The sequence below is a fragment of the Condylura cristata genome, unplaced genomic scaffold (genome assembly GCF_000260355.1).
Source record: "Condylura cristata isolate star-nosed mole 26May11 unplaced genomic scaffold, ConCri1.0 scaffold00020, whole genome shotgun sequence".
In the NCBI taxonomy this organism is placed as follows: domain Eukaryota; kingdom Metazoa; phylum Chordata; class Mammalia; order Eulipotyphla; family Talpidae; genus Condylura; species Condylura cristata.
Genome location: NW_004567121.1, coordinates 9,389,580 through 9,395,862, shown reverse-complemented (window position 1 = coordinate 9,395,862; position 6,283 = coordinate 9,389,580).

Genomic DNA, 6,283 nt, shown 5'->3' with positions numbered 1-6,283 from the left:
GCCGTGGCGGCTGGACCCCAGGGCCGCGCCTTCCTCGCCGTGGGTCGGGCTCGGAGCCCCCACCCTGGGCCTCAGCGCCCGAGCGCGAAGCTGTCCCACCGGAAACACGAGACCGAATTCCAAACTATTGTCCTTCCTCGCCCGGGGTCGCGCGCTGCGGGCGGCAGCCCTCTAGAACCGGTAGTCGCAGTCGCCTCCGGCTGGGGGTCGGCCTAGTCCGCTTTGACGAGGTTGTCTGTGGAAAAACAGACGAACTCGGTATTCATCCACTTGTTACTTAGACGTTTTTGCTCTGCCCACCTTAAATTTACCCTCACCTTTCTGGTGTAATTTCCGTCCTCGTTCCAAGAAGGGAGTAGTTACTCGTACGCCAAGAAAGGATCGAGCTGTTATTTTATTGGCAGGCGCTCTTTTTTAGGCGCTTGCCACGGAAAATTGAAAAACACTTGGTTTCTACCCTTGAGGAATTTACAGCTGTTGACCGGGGAATAAGCAATTACCAGACAATACTCTTAATTGCTAGATGAGTATAGGATGCCTTGGGAATACCTAAGAGTTCAAAGTGGAGGGATGTTCGTTTCCTAGAGGTGATACTTAAGGTTGAACTTCAAAGTTAAGGGCACGTAGATTAGGAAAAAGAAGGAAGCAACATACATATATATTCCAGCTAAGGGAACAGGTCACACTGTAAGCATGCTATCTAGGAATCAAAGTTCAGCATGGCTAAAGAATGTTTGCAAGAGAGGAAAACAAAGAATTGAGACCGAAAAGGAAATGCTAAGGAATTTTTAGAGCTTTCTCGTAAAGGGAACTAGAAACTGAAAGACCGATAAGAATAGGAGTAGCATGGTATAATTTACATTTTAAAAGTCACTCTGGCTTTGTGTGGAGAATGGATTAGAATAGCAAAGATTGGAAATTCTGGATCCCTTAAGAGAATGTGACATGATGGCCAGGAAGTGAGCTGAAATGATGTGAGAGCTATTTCAGCAAATAGAGGGCCTGAACTTGGTAGTTGATGGAATGTGATGAGTGTAAGAAGGGAAAGAAAAATGATGGTGTCAGATTTCTAGATTCAGGAAGCTGGGTAGATAGTGAAACCCTGACATAAGTAATATAGCAAAAGACAACTTGGGTGGCAGATGCTTAAGTAGTTTTGGCAAATGGGGAGTGTGAGCTAAACTGAGTCCCATTATAGGTTTAGAATGTAAGTGGACTGGAGGAAATGAGATACAAAGTATTGTTAAAAGATAAACTGAACAAACTAAATTTTTTAACAGTGTATCTGAGCAAAGATCAATAGGAATTGTGCCAAACCAGAAACTAACTGATAGGATCACTTCCCAGACAGGTGCCACGGGAAAGATTTAAATAAAGCACTGAAACAAAAAAGAAATTATTTAATTGGCTATAGCCAATTAAATAAATAAATAAATAGAGGTAAATAAATAAATAGAGGTAACAAATGTGGATAACATTTTTTAAAACATTGGCTGGGATGCACAGGAGAGAAATAACACAGAGGTAGCTGGAAAAATGAGAGAAATTAATACTGATGTGAAGGAGCCAGTGGAGAAAGGCTAAAGATATATGGTTAAGGATGACAGAGAGTGGGAGAAAATGTGGCCACTGGCCCTTAGTTAGCCAGACTACTGCAATTGTCAGAGAAGTAAAGCAGGGGAGGATAGCTGCAAACGCAGAAAGGTTTACAGATTGGAAATTAGAGAAAATTTAAAGAAATCTCAAAATTTGGAAAACTAGAGAAACAGTAGGCTTGTTTAGGCAGTTAAGACCAGAATATGGACTTATTGTTTGCAAGATTTAGTGATATTTTTCTCTCCAGGAATGGTATGACAGAATGACCAGAAAGAACAAGAGGATGTTTATGCATGCATACACATACACATGTGTGTGATATGGTGGTGTTACCTACTATTTATTAAGCACATTTCTCAGTCAGTTCTCTGCTTGCATTACCCAATGATTTCTTTTCTCTTAATAGAGATATTTATGTTGAGAATATTTGAAGACAGGATGGCTTCAATCTAAATTGGTTGAAGTCTAAATGAAAGGTGTCAAGTGCTGGTAGGCAACTGTAGAGAAGTCAAGGAATTCAGATCCAGGGGCAGTACAAGGGCAATATGCGAAGATTTACCTGAGTAAGGGATGTGGGAGAACAGGAATGTTTGGATTCAAGATTTCTAAGAAGAAAATTTCCTGTGTGTGGAAGTCTGCACTGGAAAAGTCAAGGAATTATTGGGATAAAATCAATGAAGTCTCTTTCTATTTTTCTAGGTGAAGATTAATAGAAAATTCAATTGAAAGTCCTTCAGGTGAGAAAACTGGAAAACCTTAAATTCCTTAGGGGGATATAGTCTGTTAATATTGAAGATTGTAACCCAAAGTCTGGTGTCAATTTTCTACATCAACCCGTAAGACTTCTAGACACTCTTCCAAAGTATTCAACCCTTTATCTCAGACCCTGAGGGACACATTGACTTCTTATCAGACCCCTAGGAAGCTGACTATAATCCCTTTTCTAGTAAAACCTAGAAGTTACACTAGTCCTTCTTAGAAAATATTCTGAAGAAAGAGGTTTCTCCTCAAGCTGTAGTAATTGGCAAGGATACTTCTCAATCAAATAGTTATGTCTTTGTGATACTTATTGGCCCAAACTGTAACAATAGACTTATTAGCATTGAACAAAATGGCAATTTGTTAGTTTCATGTCTTCCCCTGTCTTTATCTGTGTAAGATGTATTTGAGGCTAAAGATATATTGGCAAGTAGATAGATTTATATTGCCAGAGCATAATATTTTGAACTATTTGAATTATATTAGAGTGACTTGTTACTTGTTCTTATATAACCAATATCTAGATTCCTGTGATGCAGTTGTTAAAGACATAAGAATATTGGATCTGAGAAATTAGGATTATTTTTCTAGAACTAGATATTTTTTGAAGTTTTTAAATCGTCATCCCCACATGCATCTTATCCCACCATAGTATCCCCTTAACTTTATTTGAACTACAGTGTATTTGGGGTTCAGTTTTTAGCAAGGAGAAAATTAGGACTAAAAAAATGAATTTTTCTATGATTATTTACTGTTTTTCTCTATTGGCCATTCCACCATTTCTCAGCAGTGTATCCAAATTTGGGTTTTTTTTTTATTTGTCTTGCAAATAATTTTTTTTTAATTTTTTTATTAAAAAGTTTATTTTTACATCATTTTGCACATTTTTTTTCATCTCAATTGTAATCCCCGCGGGTTTCCCATCACCAAATCACCCCTGTGCCACCACCATAGTCCCGTGCATTTCCCTCCCTTCCCCCCCCGTTTTTGATCCCATTCCCCACTCCACCCCCACAGAATGTCTCTGGTCTATGGTTGTTCATTATTTTTGTTATTTTCTTGCCTGGTCCATTATACTCCTGCTATGAGTGAAACCATCCAGTATTTTTCACAAAGAATTTTTTTTAAGATTATTTATGCATCAAGAACTGGGGCACAGGCCAGAGGTGCAGGGGTGGTGAAAGGCTTTACCAGAGACAGAGTAGGGGGCAGAACAGGCAGATCAATGAAGTATACTGTTGAGGGGAGTAGCAGGTGAGACAGGAGAGGTCTGCTGTGCCATGTGGGTCACCTCTGCACTGAAGTGGCAATGGCTAGCTTGCAGTGTGCTATATCCTAACCTGTTGGGCCAATGGCACCAACATGGAGGGTCACTTTTTGTTGTTTTTTTTTAATCAAAAGATTAATATCACTCATCAATCATTCAAAACTTTCAGCTACTATACTTTCACAATTTTTTGTTCATTTTTTCTCCTTGTAAAATTCCCACTAGACATATGTTGTACCTTAGTCTAATCTCCATTATCTTATATGTTACTAGTCGTTGTCTTTCTACCTCATTCTAGATAAATTTATGAAATCATTTCCTGTTTCTTAGAATTCTTTGTTCATTTGTGGCTGATTTGCTGTTTAACTAGTCCACTAAGCATCTATTTAGTTCTATTTAGTTTCTTTTCCAAATCTGCCTATTCTATTTTTATTGAATTTTACTCTTTATGGTTCAAATGATTTCTTTAATGAATTTAGGTATATTTAATTATTTCAGACAATCATTTGGACATTTTTTAATTATCTCAAGTTGTTAGAGGTACCTGTGTTTCTTGACTTTTGTCCATAGGGGATCAGTTGCTTGTATTTTATAATTTTTTATTTTATTAGATTATCTTCAGATCACTTTTTCTTTTTCTGTGGAAATTCTGTGGGACCCAAAGTCATTCTTTTGGTTTGATTCACTAAATCCATAGAAATATCATGGGTCCTATTACAACCAACATTTATGTTCAATTTTCAACTAGTTTAAATTTGGGTTTTGAGTAAATGCCAAGTAAAGATCTGGGGATTGTTTTCATGCAGTATTTTACTTCCATCTCCATTAACTCTAATATTTCACCTTCTTTTCCTTCACAGATGTTAAAATAGAACTCATTTACTGTTTCTTGCTCTAGTAATCCTAAAGTTGATGCAGAGTTAACTCACACATTTGTCACTCCTTTCCTTCCCTTCCCTCTTTGTGGCATCAGGGATTTTCCTTTTGTATGTGTGAGCTTATTCCTAGTTATCCTATATGAAAGGGTTTGTACTTTAACTCAGTTAGTCATGCCACTGGAACTAGAAGATGTGTAATGAATGAACTTCTAACTCTAAAATACCAGACATCATTGGAAGTAAAAAGGAGTAATTGTAGGCAAACAAGAACTTTTTTAGAATTCTCATGTTATGTAATGATGCATCATTATTTATTTGATGATTAACAATTAAGTTTATTGTTTTTAAAAACACTTATTTGACACTTAGATGTTAAGAGTTTCAGCACCACTGAAATTCTTTGTATATCTTTTTTTCCTTTTGACAAGTTGTGAATAATATAGAAGGTCACAACTTCCTTCATAATCAAATATAGTAAAGAGATGTATTATATTTTTTAATGGTAGTTGAAGAAATTAACAATAGAGTCAGTGGAGAGAAAATAATTAATGCATAAAGAACACAAAACACTTTTTTCACCTACTCCCACTTTTATATTTATAAATAGAACATGCCCTACTCATAGACAGAAAATGGAATTGTCTGCATGAATAATTTCAGTAGCCAGAGGACATTCACACTTTATCTGATGTTTGAAATGCTACTCTTTGCAACATGTTTCTTTGCACTAAGCAGAATCTCTTGAAATTTAGACTCATGGTGAGGAGCGGGAGTTAATAATAGATCAAATCCCCATTTTCCAGAGAGAATTATATGTGAATTTAATAAACATTTATGGAGTGCCTCCTGAGTACCAAGTTAAATATTTTAAGATAAATGACAGTACTTGTTCTCAAGTAATTGATTGCATAGTGAGTTGACTGATAGACAGATAATTTATAAACAAATAAATTAAAATTGTAATAAAATGTCCATTGGGATCTGCTTACCTCCTGAGATCTTTAGGTAAAACTAATTCAAACTCCTTCCATAAAATTTAAAATATTCAGTGCCTCATCCAATAATTCTGTCAGTTTTGGGAGTATAGTGGCTTGTATTTTTGTGGTCACTCCTAGTTCTAACTTCTGCTTTTGCCAAGCTGTTGCAATGAATGATGTTCTCACTATCAATATCCATTGTCCCTGCTCTGGTATTTCTTTAACACAAACATGGGACCTGGCTTTCCCCTTTAATTTCCATATAACAAAATTCTGTGTTCATGTGTATGTTCCATATAATATTAATATAAGACTTTGTATGTGTGAATAAAATGTAATCAGGTTCAAGAGAAAAAAGGATTTATATACTAGAAATATAAACAACTTAAAATTTAAAGAAAAATAAATTATTTCCTAAATGAAATCTTTCCTTTCCTAAAAGATCCAGTTCTGTGTGGTTCCTGACATGGACTTCACTGTCTAGTAGGATAAGTAGGAATCAAACCATTCATCCTACAGGTATTTAATTATAACTTTGTTAAATATTTTGCTGACTAAATGGTGTTGATTGTATAGAACAAATAGAATCCCCTAGATTGTCAAACCTAGAAAGATTTCTCTGTGAAGTATCATTTAATGAATGAAGATTGGAGAGAATGATAGAGATGACCTGACAGCAAAACATTGTGAATGCAGGCTTATGTTGAAGAACTGAGCTTGCTTGTAAAACTTCAAAAAGATCATGGCTATTTTAAATAGGTAAATGAAAGACTTAGCTTCTTTTTGAGGCTAAATGGGAATAAGGA